Genomic DNA, 18,777 nt, shown 5'->3' with positions numbered 1-18,777 from the left:
AAAAAGTAATGTTCTGTCCACCATCTGGCCGCTCATTCAGCAAATATTTTGAGTGCCTTCTCTGTACTGACACCATTCAAGACAAAAAACCCTGCCTTCATGAAACCACACTGTAGGAATAGCATGAATAAGTAAACAAAACAACATGTATGCTAGGAAGAAAATTAATCAGACTAATGGTAAAGAAATTAGGTAGAGTCCTTCGAAGCTGAAATTTCAAAGTCAAGGAAAAGCCAATCAAAGGAATTATTTGGAGGAAGAACATGGTGGGCACAGGTAACAGACACAAGGCAGCACCTCTCAGGACTTCCAGACAGACGCGGCCGACATGGCTGGAGCAGAGCAAGAAGAGGTGAGAGATCAAGTGAAGGAAAAAACAAAAACAAGGCCCAGAGCTGCTCAAGGAACTGCCAGCAGCAGGGACCGGATATGTGTGTCCTGCCACGTAGCTTCCACGCCACGTGGTGGAGGCCATCAACAACGGGACAGCTGAAAACTCCAAGAGGCCCTCATAACAGACAACTCATTATGGATGCACAGGAAGTCCCTGTTTCCATGAGAAACTGGATGACTCTGGTCCAAACAACAAAGAAGAAACAAGCATCTGGACTGGAAGCACAGGAGAAAAAAAAGACAAAAGGGGAAAGAGGTTTTTGTTTTAGAACAATGGGCCTGAAAGGCAGAGAAACTCCTCGCAGCTGAGAAGAGCACAGGAAGAAGAGGACCATTCTTCGCTTGGAGGCCAGGAGAAAAGATGCCTAACTCGCCTAGAGTCTAGGAAGTTATCCAGATTGAATGAGAAAACAAGAAAGAATTGTCTCTAAAACTTGCAGTCTATTATCTTTGATGATCTTTTGTCATTTATCCATCAATAACTGGCCAATTACTATATCCAGGGGATAAAAAGACGAAATTAGAAATCCCTATCAGATCATCACGGCAATTAATTATTAAGCACAAAAGGAAAAGCGTAGAGCAGATGCCACTAAAGTGTTTAAACTTAGCATCACCAACCACCAGTGGAAAAACTTGACAACTGCTGCAATTCCCTGAGAAAGATACATCATCACACATGTACTTGCCAAAAGCAGAAACAATGAAACGAATCCAAACAGAAGACATCTATAAAAATCAGCCAAAACTTTTCAAAAATTTCAATGTCGGGGGGGAAAAGACTGAAAATCAAAGCTAAAGAGATATGACAACTAAATGCAAGATGGGATCTCTTATTGATTCCTAGGTTTAAAAAAAAAAAAATCAGGAGTTTCCACTGTGGCACAGCAGTAAGGAACCCAACTAGTATCCAATGAGGATTTGGTTTGATCCTAGGCCTTGCTCAGCAGGTTAAGGATCTGGCACTGCCATGAGATGTAGTATAGGTCATGGACGCAGCTTGGATCTGGCATGGCTGTGGCACAGGCCGGGAGCTCCAGCTCCCATTCAATCAATCCCTAGCTTGAAAACTTCCACACGCCACACATATGGCCCTTAAAAAACAACAACTATGAAGGCCATTGCTGGGACAAAAGGTGGAATTTAATATGAATATAAACTGTACAGGAGATCACGTCTGGGAATCTTGTTAAAAGGCAAATTCCTTGTAAAATTCCTTGTTAAAAGGCAAATTACTGAATCAGTAAGTCTAGGATAGCACATAATGCTGCATTTCTCCTAAGTCCCTACGGAGAGCAGACCATGGTTCTTGGACCACTCTTTTAAAGGACTCGTGTTACTGCATCCAGGTAAACTGTCTTTGTATACTGTAATTAAGGCAATGTCCTTACTCTAAGATGAAGAGTAATACACTAAAAAACTTAAGGGTGAAGTACCCTGGTACCTGCAGTTAACTTTTAAATGCCTCAGAAAAAGAAAAAGGGAGCAAATCTGAAAAATGTTAACAGTTAAGATGAAATGAGGTGAACTGATGCATCAAGTGCTCACTGTATTCTCTTTCAACTTTTCTGTATGTTTGAAGAATTTCAAAAAAAAAAAAAAGGTTGGGGAAAATGTTTACAGTCTAGATAGGAAAATAGTTAAAATACTCCGAAAAAGTATAAAGTTGTAAAGCAATCCATCATTGGAAAGAGGAGTGCCCAGGAGGGACCCCCTACAGCCAGAGGATCTGATGAATTGGGGGGAAGGGGGGCAGGGACAGTTGTTCCAGGTTGTGCAAAGGAACCTGAGAACTTTGCCCCTTCCAAGAACCCCAAGTGTGAATGAAAAATAGAAGATAGCAAAATGGCAGAAGATAAGGCTGAAAGATACAAAAAAAAAATTTAGAAAGTGTTACAGGTTATCATTCCTAACTTAAAAATATCCATTCTATTCTTACTATCAAAATAATTTTTGAGGAGTTCCCATCATGGCTCAGTGGAAAGGCATCTGACAAGCATCCATGGAGACGAAGGCTCGATCCCTGGCCTCGCTTAGTGGGTTAAGGATCCAGCGTTGCCATGAGCTGTGGTGTAGGTCACATATGCGGCCTGGATCCTGCATTGCTGTGGCTGTGGTGTGGGCTGGCAGCTACAGCTCCGATTCAGTCCCTAGCCCAGGAACTTCCATACGCCTCAGGTGCAGCCCTAAAAAGACAAAAGACAAAAAAAAAAAAAATAATAATAATAATAATTTTTGAGAAATCCTGAAATGCAACCCCCTCCTCCCGAAATAAAAAAAGAAAGAGAAAATGCCACTTCCTACAGTCACCATCGTGAAGATCAGGCAGCGCCTTCCCAGCCAGAGCAACACTACCCGCGTCTACAAGACAACGCGTGCGACCGGAGAGCTGGGTACTCAAACTCCACAAGCCCCAAGCCAAGCATTTTCCTCCTCCATCTATCCCTGTGGGGCTCCTGACCAAAGCCTTTCTGTGTCCCCATTTCAGCTTCCATGACCGTCCCAGAGCTCCAAAGGGAGGCTCAACAGCCGTCAACCAGGGAAGGGAGGGGATGCGGAGGCAGTGAAGAATCTAGAGAGCAGCCTCGGGGCAGGGCCTGGCTCCTCCTCAAACAAAGTACCAAACAGCATCCTTAAGCCCCCAACGACCTGATGAAGCTTTCCTCATTCCACGACCACGAGAAGCAGCCCAGGGCCACTAAACACCAACTCCAAAGACGAAGGAAAGCCGCTTCTACCCTGAGGATCCTTACCTATGGCCCAGTTTCCACTTCAAAACTGTAAAACCACCCCTACTGTGCCCGAGGGAGGGCTCAGAGTTATTGTAATTTCCAACACCTAGGTCCCTTTCCTCCTCGTCCCTCCTTTCCTCGTGCCGATAGCTCACTGAACTACACCTTCCCATGCTCAGGAGTCTTCTCTCTTCCAATCATTTTCCAAAGAGGCCCCGTTATCACCACCATGAGATCAAATCACCTCTGAAAAACCACCTAAGGGGGGGGGGTTCCTCTCGTGGTTCATCAGTAGTAAACCAGACTAGTATCCAAGAGAATCCGAGTTCAATCCCTGGCCTCACTCCGTGAGTTAAGGATCCAGGGTTGCAGGGAGCTGTGGTGCAGGTCACAGATGCGGCATGGACCACGCACTGCTGTGGTTGTGGTGTAACCCTGCAGCTACAACTCCGATTTGACCCCTGTCTGGGAACTTCCATATGCCGAGGGTGATGCCCTAAGATAAAAAATAATAATAATTAAAAAATAAAAAACACCAAAAAATTAAGGACTGATTCCCTAACACAAATAGGATGAAGCCAAAATTCCTACATCTGACCCACACTGGCCTGTCAACCTCATCATCTGGCCCATCCAAACTCTTCTCCAGACAGTGCCTGTCTCCAGACCTTTCTAAACCTCTTTCCTCTGCCCAGAGCATCCTTCCAGACTTTTCCATCTTCCTTCAAGGCTCACACAATAAGAGCTGCTCGCCGTTTTCTGGGCTGCCTCATCGCTTTACAAGCACCTCTACTACAGCAGCTGCCACACGGCAGACAGCACTACATCGGTGGGTCCGCCGCCCCCGGGAAGCCGAGAGCTCCTCTGAGCACAGCGATCATGCCTTTTTTTGAACATGGTAACTTTAACTGAATTGGTGTGACTTTTTTTGCTTTCATCTAGCAGCACTGATAAATGTGGAAGGAACAAAGAACTATCTCCTCTTACATGTTAACAAAATGGATTTAGACTGCTAATTCTAACCTGTTAGTAATATTACTAAAGCTAATCCCATCAGTTTGTAAACTTCTTAAATTCAGTAATGGTGACTTACATATTCTTAACATCTCTTCCACAGTACCTGCTTTGAGTAAATGCATTCTATTTAAATAAAACCCTCCCAATGTAATGAAGATACAGCAAACTATGTAGTTCCCATTGTGGTTCAGTGGTAACTCAACTAGGAGCCATGAGGACACAGGTTCAACCCCTGGCCTTGCTCAGTGAGTTAAAGATCTGGCACTGCCGTGAGCTGTGGTGTGGGTTTTAGATGCAACTCGGATCTGGCGTTGCTGTGGCTGTGACTTAGGCCGGCAGCTGCAGCTCCGACTGGACCCCTAGCCTAGGAACTTCCCATATGCAGCAGGTGCGGCCCCTAAATTTAAAAAAAGATACAGCAAACTACAAGTTCTCCTGTGGCACAGCAGATTTAGGATCCAGCACTGTCATTGCAGCAGCTTGGGTCACTGCTGTGGTGCGGGTTCAATCACTGGCCCAGGAACTTGTGCATGTAAGGGGCGTGGCCAAATAAAAAGAGATAAAGCAAACAAAATACTGCCTTAGATGTAACTCAGTAAAGACATCTAGAAAACATCTTTCCTTTCACTGGTCTTAATGACCCCAAAGAAACTGAAGTTTCTCTCAGGGTTGCCACCTTCCAGTCCCTGGAGTTTTTTCTCCTCCCGAGAGATCAAGCTCACACTTTACTCAGCTACTTCTGTGCAAAATGACAGGTTTCTAAAGACACACTTCAAAGTCAGTCCAGAGCTCTTCTGAGAACATCATGACCTCAGGTCCAGGGAGGCAAGAAAATGATAACGGATGATTTAAAGAAATCTTGGTCAATTTTGAGATCCGCAAGAACAGAAAACCCCACCAACATGAACGCTGACTCATCAGTGAGAGTAACGTACCCTTTCAGCTCTGCCCTATTCATGTGTTATCATGTTTCACAAACTATGATTAAGAGTCTAGATTAATAATGAAATATTTAACATAATGAAATATTCAACATAGCATGAGAGGATAGTAACAATGCATCTTTGCTTGGAAAGAAAGCACGTACTGGAGCTACACAGGGCAAACCGACTATTAGAAAAGGCTGCTATACCTCACGTCACTTGAAATGGGCCACCGTGAATGTGTTTTCTGAGTTATGACAACACTTTCAGTTTTAAGAAATGTCTGTGGTCTAACCTGGCTAAGAAACCAGGACAAGATTATGTAATCTGATAACTAACAACGCCTCCAACTCACATCTTCAATTCATAATGTCTAATACTAACAAAATAAACCATAGCAATAAAACATTTTTAGGATGTTCCCGTCATGACACAGCGGAAACGAATCCGAATAGGAACCATGAGGTTGTGGGTTTGATCCCTGGTTTTGCTCAGTGGGTTAAGGATCTGGCGTTGCCATGAGCTATGGTGTAGGTCACAGGCGAGACTTGGATCCGGAGTTGCTGTGGTTGTGGTGTAGGCTGGCAGCTATAGCTCTGATTGGACCCCTAGTCTGGGAACCTCCATGTGCTGCGAGTGCAGCCCTAAAAAGAAAAAAAAAATTTTTTTTTTTTTTTTTCAAAAGACAATAGATGGGTTGGAGTTCCTGATGTGGCTCAGATGAACATGAACCCAACTAGTATCCAGGAGAATGCAGGTTCAATCCCTGGCCTTGCTCAGTGGGTTACAGATCCAGCATTACTGTGGCTGTGGTGAGGCCGGCAGCTGCAGCTTTGATTCGACACTTTGCCTGGGAACTTCCCTAGGCCACAGGTGTGGCCCTAAAAAAAAAAAAAAAAAAAAAAGATGATCCACTCATGTATGGCATTTAAAAATGAAATCTCAGAACAAGAAAATGAGAGAGATCCATAGCTCGATATAATTAAGTGGAATAGTTAAAATGAAGCAATCCAGAAGCGTCTTTTCAATTAGCAATTAAGGGAGTTCCCGTCGTGGCGCAGTGGTTAAAGAATCCGACTAGGAACCATGAGGTTGCGGGTTCGATCCCTGGCCTCGCTCAGTGGCCTGAGGATCCAGCGTTGCTGTGAGCTGTGGAGTGGGTTTCAGACTCGGCTTGGATCCCGAGTTGCTATGGCCCTGGTGTAGGCCGGCGGCTACAGCTCCGATTCGACCCCTAGCCTGGGAACCTCCATATGCGGCGCAGGAGCGGCCCAAGAAAAAGGCAAAAAGATGAATGAATAAATAAATAAATAAATAAATAAAATTAGCAATTAAGGTGTAAGACCAGTTATTGAACACTAAGATTAAACTGGATTAAATTGTTCGTTACAATAAAAATCATTTAAAAAACTATTCATTACAAATTTTAATGCAAATGATCATCTTTTCCTTCTGCAAAGCCCTTGAAGACTTTTTAAAAAATTCTTACAGATAAAAATTATAACAATTTCCAGAACATAATTCCCTCTCTTCTTTTACTACAATAGGAATGGAACAGATGACAAGAAATTTTAAAAATCTAATCACACTATTCACATAACACATGTTCCAAATGATCAAATCTCTGTCACAAATATTTAAAGTAACACTCAAAGTTGCCTTTTGAACTGTTTTACTTTACATGCACTGCTCCAAACTTTCAGCCAGTGAAAAAAAGCACAAATTAAATCCAAATCAAAAAGGAGGGTTGAGGGAGTTCCCATCATGGCGCAGTGGTTAACGAATCTGTCTAGGAACCATGAGGTGGCGGGTTCGGTCCCTGCTCTTGCTCAGTGGGTTAACGATCCGGCGTTGCCGTGAGCTGTGGTGTAGGTCGCAGACGCGGCTCGGATGCCAAGTTGCTGTGGCTCTGGCGTAGGCCAGCGGCTACAGCTCCAATTAGACCCCTAGGCTGGGAACCTCCATATGCCGCGGAAGTGGCCCAAAGAAATAGCAAAAAAACAAAAAAAAAAAAAAAAAAAGGAGGGTTGAAAGATGACAGTCCATCAGCAGGTAAAGAGAAATACATGCTAAATGCAAGCTCCATTAGAAATGAGGCTGGGGGTATGCTTGCACATGGAGAAAGTAGAAAAAGTTTGATAGTTACGGAAAAAAAAAAAAAAACTAAAGGGGAAAATAATGAATAATTAGAGGCTCCAAGACAGAAAGGGCAATGCTCAAGTTTTATTTTGAAGCATGGTTATTTCTGCACGCTCTGAACTTTCAATAATGGATAAATTTAGTATAGTGCTCTTGCAAGTGAACAAAACAGCACAAGACAGGGCAAGTCAAGCCAGACGGTCCACCTTCCCACACGGTTGGTCCCCTTCAGCCCGGGCCCACCACTCAGAGGGCTGACCACACGGCACACGGCACACGGCACAAGCAACGAGAGCACCCTCACCATCTAGGAGCAAGCACACCAGTGCCCAGGCAGATTTTAGGAACTGTGCTTCTCCGAGACTCTCCCTGATGCCTAACGTGTTTAACTTCTTCTTTTTTTTTTTTTTTAAAGAGCCACACCCAGAGCATATGGAGGTTCCCAGGCCAGGGGTCTAATCGGAGGTGCAAACGCCGGCCTATGCCACTGCCACAGCAACGCCAGATCCAAGCCACGTCTGGGATCCACACCACAGCTCACGGCAATGCCAGATCCTTAACCCACTGAGTGAGGCCAGGGACCGAACCCGCAACCTCACGGTTCCTAGTCCAATTCGTTCCTGCTGCGCCACAACGGGAACTCCTTAACTTTATTCTTGAGAGAAAACAGAAGGTACTAGCAAGACTTAAATACTCCAACACCTAAGGTATAGCCCAAATTCCTTTAAGACTTCTAAGGATGTGGCTTCACAGTCACTCAAGAGGAAAAAATCATCTGGGCTGGGAAAGCAGAAAGGATAACTTATGTCAGGTTTTCCACTACTTACCTCTATGCAGAAAGTCAAATGTGCAGAATACTTTTTTTTTGAATGAATTTATTTTTTATCTGCTCATTTTTTCACTTTTTACATGCAGTAAAATTCACTCTAGGACACTAGTCTATGACTTTTGACAAACTCCAATAGTTGTGTAATCGTCTCCATAATTAAAGAGATAGAAAAGTTAAAAGAATTTATTTTCACCACACCATCACATACAACTAAACCACAGAATATTAATGTACAAAATACTATGAGCTTCAAGAGCTAATTTGGCATCAATTTACTACAAAGCCACAGTTATCCAAACAGTGTGGTACTGCCATAAAGACAGATATACAGATCGAGAACACAATAGAGCCCCAAAAAAAAACTTCTAGTCAAATGCTTTTCAACAAGGATGTTAAAAACCACTCCATGATAAAAGAACAGTCTTTTCAACAAGTGGGGCTGAGAAAACTGGTTATCTACATGTAAAAGAATGAAGCTGGACTCAATATCATATCCAAAAATTAACTCAAAAGGGATCAAAGTTCTAAATCTAAGAGTTAAAACTATAAAACTCTTAGAAGAAATCACAGGGCAAGTTTCATGACATTAGATTTGGCAACAATTTCTTGGATATGACACCAAAGGCACAGGTAACCAAAGAAAAAACAGATAAACAGATAAACAAAATAAAAACTTTTGTGTATCAAAGGACATTATCAAGAATGAGAAAGCAACCAAGAAAACAGAATAACTGCAAAACATATGTGATAAGAGATTAACATCCAGCTTTCACTGACATGTGGAATCTGAAAAAAGGACAGACGGAACTTCTTTGCAGAACAGATGCTGACTCACAGACACTGAAAAACTTATGGTCTCCGGAGGAGACAGTTTGGGGGGTGGGGGGATGTGCTTGGGCTGTGGGATGGAAATCCTGTGAAATCAGATTGTTATGATCATTATACAACTACAGATGTGATAAATTCATTTGAGTAATAAAAAAATGAAGAAAAAAAAAAAAGATTAACATCCAGAATACATACAGAACTAAACTTCAACAACCAAAAAAACAAATTAACTTGATGACTTGAAAAGACTTTCTTCAGAGATACACAAATGGCCAATAAACCCATGGAGAGATATGCCCAAGTGATGAGTGACGCTGAGTATCTTGTCAAGGGTTTATTGGTTGAATGCACATAAAACTACCATGAGAGACCACCTCACATTCATTAGGATGGCTACTATCATGAAAGTAGAAAATAAGATGCATTGGTAAGAGTGTAGAGAAATTAGAACCCTTTGTGCCCTGTTGGCAGGAATGCAAAATGGCACAGCCACTGTGGAAGATGGTAGGGCGGTTCCTCAAAAAATTAAAAATAGACTCACCATACAATGCAACATTCCACTTCTGGGTTTATATCCCAAAGAACTGAAAGCAGTGTCTCAAAGAGATACTTGTACACCCATGTTCACAGCAGTATTATTCACAGTAGCTAAACTTGGAAGCAATCCAAGTTCATTGACGAATGGATAAGCACACTGTGGGATATACATAAAATATTATACCGCCTTAAAAAGCAAAGTCTGCCATATGCTGCAACATGGGTGAACTCTGAGGACATTATGCTAAATAAAATAAGCTAGTCACAAAATAAGCCAGTCATAAAAAGACAGTAATATTCCACTTACATGCGGTACCTAGAGTGGTCAGAGACAAAGCAGAAAGGTGGCTGCCAAGCGCGGGCCTAAGAGGGTGATGGTGAGTTGCTGTGTCATGGGTTTAGTTTTCATTGTGTAAGATTAAATGACTTCTGGAGATGGATGGTGGTGATGACGGCACAGTATGAACATACGTAATATCAGTGAACTGCACATTTAAAAATAGTTAGGATGGTAAATTTTATATTTTACCACAATTTTTTTAATTAAGAAAAAAAGAGGAATTTCCGACACATGCTACAACGCACATGAATCTCAAATGCACTATGCTAAATGAAATAAGCCAGACACAAAAGGACAAATGCCTGATCCCACTTGTATGAGTACCCAGAATTAGCAAATTCATAAAGAAAAAAAAGAGACCAGAGATTCCTTGGGGCTGGGGAGAGGACAGGATGGGGAGTTACTGTTTAATGACTGGAGTTCCTGTTCAGAATGATGAAGTTCTGAAAATGGATCGTGATTATGCACAACTTAAAGCTACTTTATGTCACTAAACTCTACACTTAAAATCCCTGAAATAGAAGTCATCCTGTGGCAAAGTAGGTTAAGGATCTGGTCCAGTGGTGCCACTGAAGCAGCTTGGGTCACCGCTGTGGTACGGATTCAATCCCTGGCCCAGGAACTTCCATATGCCGTGGGTGCGGCCAAACAAAAAATGGTTAAAATTCTGTTGTGTATATGAAACCATAACTTTTAACAAAAATTTTTAGAGTAGCCAATCTCTTCCCCCCGGGAATTTCCCTTCTAAGAAGTTTCCCTTGGAAATAAGGATGGGCAGGAGTTCCGGCTGTGGGTTAAGGATCCAGCAAGGCTGCAGCTGTGGCGACCGTCGGTCACAGCTGTAGCCTGGATTCAGTCCCTGACTCGGCAACTTCCATACTCTGCAAACAAGCTTCAATAAAGTGGATGTAAAGCCGAGCCTTCTCCATGCACAATCCTATAGTTAGCAAATATACCATAATTAATTAATTATTGAATAATATCTACTGAGGGTTTAGTAAGAGTCAGAAAACACAAAAGACTGAAAGATACGTTAGAATGTAATTGCCTTAAAGGAGTTCAGCAAGTAAAAAAAGAAATTATGGTCTAGAAAAGTCTTTAGAAAGGTCAATTAGTAACTCAATGCCATCTAAGTGCTGGTTTTACGCAAAAGACAATTTAATATGGACAAACAGGTCCTGTTCAGCACTCCATAACTAAAAGAATAAAACAGCACTTTATCACATGAGAAGTTAAAATAACTATCTTTTAAAAGTCCTCTTATTCATCACATGGATGACAAAGTTCAAACTCTCCAGTTGAGACTGCTAAGATTAAAAACTCCTAAAAGCACCTTATCACCATAAATCATCAGGTAACAGAATGACAAATTATGTGAATGACAAATTAACAACAGCAGGAAACACCCTACTACAAAATTGTTTATGATCTTTTAAGAATTACATTTTTGGGAGTTCCCATCGTGGCGCAGTGGTTAACGAGTCCGACTAGGAACCATGAGGTTGCGGGTTCGGTCCCTGCCCTTGCTCAGTGGGTTAACGATCTGGCGTTGCCGTGAGCTGTGGTGTAGGTTGCAGACGCGGCTCGGATCCCGCGTTGCTGTGGCTCTGGCTGTAGGCCGGTGGCTACAGCTCCAATTCGACCCCTAGCCTGGGAACCTCCATATGCCGCAGGAAAAGGCAAAAAGACAAAAAAAAAATTAAAAAATAAAGAGTAAATAAAAACATGGGAGTTTTCTGGTGGCCCAATAGTCAGGATTTGGCCCTTTCACCACTGCAGCCCAGGTTTAATCCCTGGTCTGGGAACTGAAATCCCACATCAAGGTGCTGCAGGTTGTAGCCAAAAAAAAAAAAAAGAGAGAGAGAGAGAATGTGGAGCAAAACAGAACACTGCTGTTAGGAATGTAAAATGCCATAGCTGCTGTGGAAAACCGCATGGCAAGTCCTCAAAACCCGCAGAGAGTTACTGCACCACATGAGCTAGAAATTCCACTGCTGGGTATGCACCCGAAAGAGCTGAAAGTAGGGACACAAACACCCATCTGCACATCTACATTCAAAGCAGCATTATTCACACTGCAAAAAAAGTGAAGGCAACCCCAGCGTTCATCCAGAAAACTGGATAAAGGAGTATTACTCAGTCTTACAGTGGAAGGGGATCCCGACACAGGCTACCACACGGGTGAACCTGGAAGGCATTATGCTAAGTGAAACAAGCAGAGTACTTAAGCCAAATTCAATGAGCCAGAAAGTACAATGGTGGTCGCTGGGGGGCTGCAGGAGAGGGAATGGGGAGTTACTGTTTAAAGGATATGGAGTTTCAGTTTAAGATAATTTTTCCGGATGTGGACAGATGTGAATGTACTTAATGCCACTGAATATAAAAACCATTTAAATGCTGAGTTTTGTTATGTAAATGTTACAACACAAAAAAAAAAAAACAGGGTAGTGCTGTGAGAATGTCATAATCTGATTCAAATTTTCAGAAAAGATCACTTTTAGCAATAATGACCAATGTCTCAATAGAAAAAGCATATTAGGAGTTCCCTTATGATGCAGTGAATTAAGGATATGGCAGTTGTCACTGCAGCCTGGGAACTTTCATAAGACGAAGGCGCAGGGGGTGGGGAGGCATATTAATCAGCCTTCATGGAGTTCCCCTTGCGGTGCAGTGGAAATGAGCCCCACTGATATCCATGAGGACTCATTCAATTCCTGGCCACGCTCAGTGGGTTAAGGATCCAGCGTTGCTGTGAGCTCTGGTGTAGGTTACAGAGACGGCTCGGATGCTGCACTGCTGTGGCTGTGGCGTAGGCCAGCAGGTGCAGCCTAAGCCAGGAGCTGCAGCTTCGGTTCAACCCCTAGCCTGAGAACTTCCATGTGCCAGGTGTGAGGCCCCAAAGAGGAAAAAAACAAATCAGCCTTCAGACAGACTACATTTGCGTGAAGGAAGGATGGAGCATTCCAGAAAAAAATGCCTCAGAGATGCAGAGACAGGTAGCAACATCTTACAATAGAAAATGAAGCTGAAAAGTAAGTTAGAGGAGTTCCCTAGTGATGCAGTGAGTTAAAAATCCAGCGTTGTCATTGCTATGGTATGTCCCTGGCCCAGGAATGTGTGCATGCCAAGGGCGTGGCCAAAAGAAAAGTAAGTTACAGCCAGAGCATAGAAACCCTGAATGCCAATCTAAGTATCAGACCAGTGCGACAACAAGATAGTAGTAAATTTCCCAAAAGAGGAATATCGCTTATATGTAAAGACTGAAGAGCAGAGGGGAAGATGTTAAGAAATTCTACCAACTTTTGCAAACACTGAGAGATCAACAACAATGTTCCAGGAGTTCCCACTATGGTGCAACAAGATGAGCAGGTCTCCGCAGCTCCAGGAAACAAATGAGATCCCCGGCCCAGCACAGAAGGTCAAAGGTTCTGGTGTTAGCGCGGCTGCAGCAGAGGTCGCAACCGTGGCTCAGATCTGACCCCTGGCCCAGGCAGCCAAAAGAAACAAGACAATGCTCTGGATTCTCAGAATAAAAACTGAAGGGAACGGACAAGTGCGCAGAGACGGCTAAGGGACAGAGATGGATTTCTGGAGTACTGATACTTTTCTGTTTCTTGATCTGGATGGTGGCTATGCGTGGTGTTCACTCAAATAATTCATTAAACAAGTTCTCTAATTTGAGCACTTTTCTCCATGCACATTATACTTTAATTTTTTAAAGTTTTATTTAAAATAGGAGTTCCCTGACTCAGAAGTAACAAATCCGACTAGTATTCACGAGGATGTGGGTTCAATCCCTGGCTTGGCTCAGTGGCTAAGGAATCCAGCATTGCCGTGAGCTGAAGCATAGGTCCCAAACTCAGCTGAGACCCTGTGTTGCTGTGGCCATGCTGTAGGCTGGCAGTGCAGCTCCCATTTGACCCCTAGCCTGGGAACTTCCATATGCTATGGGTGTGGCTCTAAAAAAAATAAAAAATAGGAGTTCCCATCACGACTCAGAGGAAATGAATCTGACTATATCCACAAGGACGCAGGTTTGATCCTTGGCCTCACTCAGTGGGTTAAGGATCCGTCTCGCCACAAGGTGCAGCATAGGTCACAAATGTGGCTCAGAATCCAGTATAGCTGTGGCTGTGGTGGAAGCCTGCAGCTTCGATTCAATTCCTAGCCTGGAAACTTCCATATGCCAAAGGTAAGGCCATAAAAAGGGGGGGGTATTTAAGAAATCACCAGTTAGGATGAAGTCATCCATAAGAAATTTACCTAAGGACATTAAAGATGCTACCACAGAATATGTACAAGGTACCCAAGAAACACTGAGATCCAAACTAAAGCCCAGAGTCAGTGACGTCTAAGGTGGGTTTTAAAAAATTTGTTTGTCAGATGGATGAGAAAAAAGTTACTCCTGACAAAAGAAAAAATACGAAAAAGGCACCAAAGCAAACAACACTACAACTTATCCAGAGAACTACAAGTTATTTCAATAATTCAAAGAAGATAATCTAAACTACCATGGAAGGAGTTCCCACCATGGCACAGCAGAAACGAACCCAACCAGGAACCATGAGGTTGCGGGTTCGATTCCTGGCCTCACTCAGTGGGTTAAGGATCTGGCGTTGCTCTGAGCTCTGGTGTAGGTGGCAGACATAGCTCGGATCCCGCATTGCTGTGCCTATGGCATAGGCTGGCAGCTGCAGCTCTGATTAGACCACTAGCCTGGGAACCTCCATATGCCATAGGTGTAGCCCTAAAAAAAAAAAAAAAAAAAAAAAAAAAAAAGCAAAAATAATAATACTGATAAATAAACTACTGTGGAAGCAGAGAGAAGGGCAAAAAGGAATTCATGCTAAGAGGAGAGAGGAAGGAAAGGACTTCATCTGATCAGATCTAGGTTTAAAGAAAGGCTTGGAGATGTCTCTTGGTCCAGTATTCCAGGCCCTCCACTATCTGACTGTCCTCTCATCTGTCAGAGTTCCACTCATAAACCAGACTCCAGAAGAAAAAAGACTCTTTTTATCCTTCATTCAACATGCTTCTATTTTTTTTTTAAACATCTCCAGGCCAGGTACACGCCAAAGGCTAAGGCTATCAGCCTTCAAGGCTCACCTTCTATCAAGAAAGGCCAACAGGCATATCAGTAATAAGATCAAGTGCCATGTACCTGGTGAGAAGAGGTTTGCTACCAGACAGAAAAGTGCTAAGGGGGACTTGAGATATGACTAAAAGCTCATGTAAGTGATGGAATCCAAACTGGGTGTGGGAGCAGAGGAGGAGCAGCAATGAGGAAACAACAAACCAACAGACCCGCCTAGGGCCTAGGCCGCTGCATCCAATCCTTCCCTAAGGCTTATCTCGTTTCTCCAAAGTACAGCTCCCTTTAGCCCCACCACCTCACTCCTACCATCCTCCTGGATCAACCTCCTACTTCTACTAGTGCACAAACACAAGCCTTGCAGGCACCAGCAGGAGTGATCTTCCTAAAAAGGAAATCAGATCTTGAAACTTCCTACAATGGCTTCTCACAGCTCTTAGAATAAAATCCAGGCACGTGACCTGGAGTTCCCTGGCAATCTCATGCCAGGGCTCCTTCCTACCCCCAAAGCATGCATCCAAGCTACACGAACCTTCTCTTAGGTCTCTAAACACAAGGAGTTTTTTGCTATCTCAGGACCTTTAAGATCAGAGGACTCTCCACCACCACCCCCAATATCCAGGTCTGCCTGTCCCGTCACTAACTATTGTTCCTTTTCAGAAATCCCTCAACTCTGCCAGTTACTGCCCATCTCCATATCTAGGTTAGGTCACTTATCTCATTTTGGTCCTGCAGAGTTTGCGAAGCCCCTGGACACTGAAGGAGATCTCTGATGCACAGCTGACCATGTGGGTGAGCTAAGACATCTGCACTCAAAATAGAAGCTTTAGCTTTAGCCCACAAAGTGTTGGACTTCAGCTTACATTTGATGACAGGGAGACTGTACAGAAGTGATCCTCAACCCGGGAGAGGGCACCCCGATCTCTAGGTCACCCCTGGAAAAAGATGTGACTGGTGGTGGGAGAATGATGCCACATCAGTGGTGTGAAGGGCTGAGATACGTTAGAATCTTGGATATAAGTGGTTTGAACAACAACAGAAAGATTAAGAAACAAGAGCCAAAAGTATAAGGAAAACCAGGAGAGATTTATAATCCAATTCCACAAACGCCTTTATGCCCTTTCATGCTTCTTCCCGACAAAACCCCACTGCTGCTCTAACCAGTTCAAATGCCCGTCCCCTCCTGGAAGCCCTCTGGTCTTATCCAAACAAAACTTACTAGATCCCCCTGCACAATTCCACGAGTTTCTCTTATCATTATTATTACGTAAGGTGTGACCCACGCACAAGTTTTTGGTCATTACTGTTGTGGTTCATATCGCCATCGGCCTTGCACTACACCCAAGCTGTGTGTCCCTTCCCTATTACACGGTGGGTTCTTGGGGCAGAGACTATTTCTTAATCAACTGTGGGCCCTTAAGAAAGTGGATAAAAATGATTTTTGTAATTTGATAAAAGTCAGAAAGAGTAAATCACTGGACAAAAGCTATGGATTAAAGTACCACATCCTCACTAAGGTGATTTACAAATCCACACTTTCCTAAAGTGACACACACCTATACAATCTTCAAAAATCACTGCTAAACATACGATCCTCCCATGGAAATGCCTATCCTGTTGCAACAATACAGTGATGTAATCACTTCCTTCAACACACATAAGAAACGCCTTAATAATCTAGAGAGTGAACATACCTTACTCTTTTCTAGATTATTGTAAATTCTGTACAAAGCAAACACCAAAAAATGTTGCAAAGACGCAGAGGGACATAATAGGGTTTCAGTCCTGGATTGGAGCCAACTGCCGCCTGCATTATTGGGAAGCCATTCCTGCCACACCAAGGTTAGTAGGCATTCAGACAACATTTTTTCCAACAAGTGTTTCTCCCTCTCTCTCTCTCCCTTTCTCTCTCTCTCTCCCTCTCCCACACAAACACACCCCTTTAGAAATCAACAAAAAAAAGATTCCAACGTCCCTCGTGCAAACCAGAACTAATTAGAGTTCAGGGCGTCCAATTACACAGCACAGAAGTCCGAGGAATTTCACAACAAAGGTTCACATGTACACGCCAAAAGTCCACACGGGTGTGGCGCCCCTTCCCAGCCAGACTGTGTCCGAGAAAGGGACACGCAAACTCGCACATGCGCTCGGGCCGGGAACGCGAGGGTGCGGGCCCAGCAGCCGCCCCGTCCACCTGACCGGCAAGTTTCGGTGGCGGGGGGAGGGGTGCGATGCCAGAAACCACAGACCTCACTCGCTTCCCCGGAAAACGCAACGCCGCCGCCCGCCCGCCCGCGGAACCACGCACGGACTCTTGCCCTCGAGGAAGGCGGCCGAGCGGGCTCAGCGCGGGCCTGGCGCGCGCACCGAGGCTACTCGAACAAAGTTTCCAAGCCCGGAGAAACTTTCCCGAGAGCAGGCGCCGCGGCGGCGCGGGGCCTGCCGCTCGCGCTGCTCCGGCCGCCGCGGGCCCTCAACTTCCCGAGCGCCAGTAAGCGCCGGCCCCGCCCGCTCCACCAGGGCCCAGGCCCGGGGCCCCGCGGCGAGAGCGGGCCGGAGGCCGCAGCGGCGCCCACCCGGAGCCCGAGGCCAGGCGGGGTCGCAAAGGGGACCGCCCGGGCCGCCCGCCCGAGGAGCCCCCTGCCCAGCGAGGGGCGCCCACACCCGCGCGAAGGCAATTACCTGCGGCGAGCGAGGCGAGGCAGGAAGATTCCCGAGGCCCGAAGCCAACGGCCGCCGCTTTGTCTGCCCCTGTCCGGCTCCAGGGAGGAAATGGGCCGCCCGGCGCCCCCGCCCCGCGTCCCGGGCCCCGCCCGCCCTTCCCGGCACCTCCCTCCGGCGCGCTCTTCCCGGCGCCTCCCGCTGCCACCCCGCTGGCCAGGGTGGCCCCTGACCCGGAGCGCCTGGTCCGCCAGGCCCGGACCCCCCAGAGGCCCTCTTGCTCTCTGCCCCTGACCCTCGAGGTTCTTCTTGCCAAGCCCCTAGTGGGCACTCTGGCCGGGAGAGACCCCCACCCCCGAGCGGAGGGAGGAGCGCGGGTGCCTGGAACAGCCCGCCAGCTGGGGAGGGCAGGTGAGTCAGCGCGCGGCGCACAGGTGAGTCTCCGGGCACCGCCCGCTCTGGCCCCACCTCCCGCTGATGCCCCTGGGACCCGGCGGCCCGGCGGCGCAGACTTCCGAGTGCCACAGGTGTTCCCGGGGCACAGGCTTCCAGAAAAGAGCTCCAGGCCCATTCCCTGGCTTTACGGAAGGAAAAACTGAAGCCTCACACCTTGAGGCAGAGTGCAACTCGAATCCAATTCCAGGGACCTCATAATGTGCGATGGGAAAGCCTCCTAGCAATCACCCAACTCAGCCGGTCGCTTGACAGATGGGTAAACCCAACAGCCTTCCTGATGGAGAACAAGAGGCTTGTGACAGGAGCATCACCTCCTGAGATTGTCCCCCTCCCCACACACGCACATTTGAAGGACCTGGCTTCTATCCCTATCCCTCTGGCCATTTAGGGAATTTCATTCCCACTCTTCCTTCCTTATCTTTCTACTGAACGCTCCCCCCAAAAACCACAAAACAAAACCAAAAATACTACACTCTCAGTCTGGTATGACTTCCTTCTCCATCATGGGATGACGAACGAGTTGATTTCTGCACTGGTCTATTAAGTCCAAAATTATGCATGACAGCAGTATCCACTGTTCGTTTTGGGCTGAGCTCTGAACAGGGTGCTAGGGAGACCTGCCCTCAGCATGTTTACCTTTTTCTACTCAAATCTCCCTTTCCCAGGAAATGCAAACTCCTGGAGGGCAGCAGCTGTATCTCCTACAGCACCCAGCACAAGGCTCATCCCCTAGGCGGGGCCCAGTTACTCTCTGTAGGTGCAAGTGCCCACTGTAACCTTAATGAGGCCATTCTTGTCCAGCCACAGTCCATGCTGTTTCCATCTTCAGA

General features: G+C 45.4%; 1 protein-coding gene across 1 annotated transcript in view; it reads right to left on the bottom strand.

The window, feature by feature from the left end:
• Positions 1–17,657, bottom strand: part of CTNNA1 (catenin alpha 1) — a 187,053-nt gene extending 169,396 nt beyond the window's left edge. The window contains exon 1 of the mRNA XM_003123988.6: positions 17,513–17,657. The gene's annotated coding sequence lies outside the window, so the exon portion shown is untranslated. The remainder of the gene's footprint in view (positions 1–17,512) is intronic.

This window comes from Sus scrofa, chromosome 2, assembly GCF_000003025.6.
Source record: "Sus scrofa isolate TJ Tabasco breed Duroc chromosome 2, Sscrofa11.1, whole genome shotgun sequence".
NCBI classification, from domain to species: domain Eukaryota; kingdom Metazoa; phylum Chordata; class Mammalia; order Artiodactyla; family Suidae; genus Sus; species Sus scrofa.
Note: the sequence above shows the minus strand (reverse complement) of the source record. Positions and strands in the feature narration are given on the sequence as shown.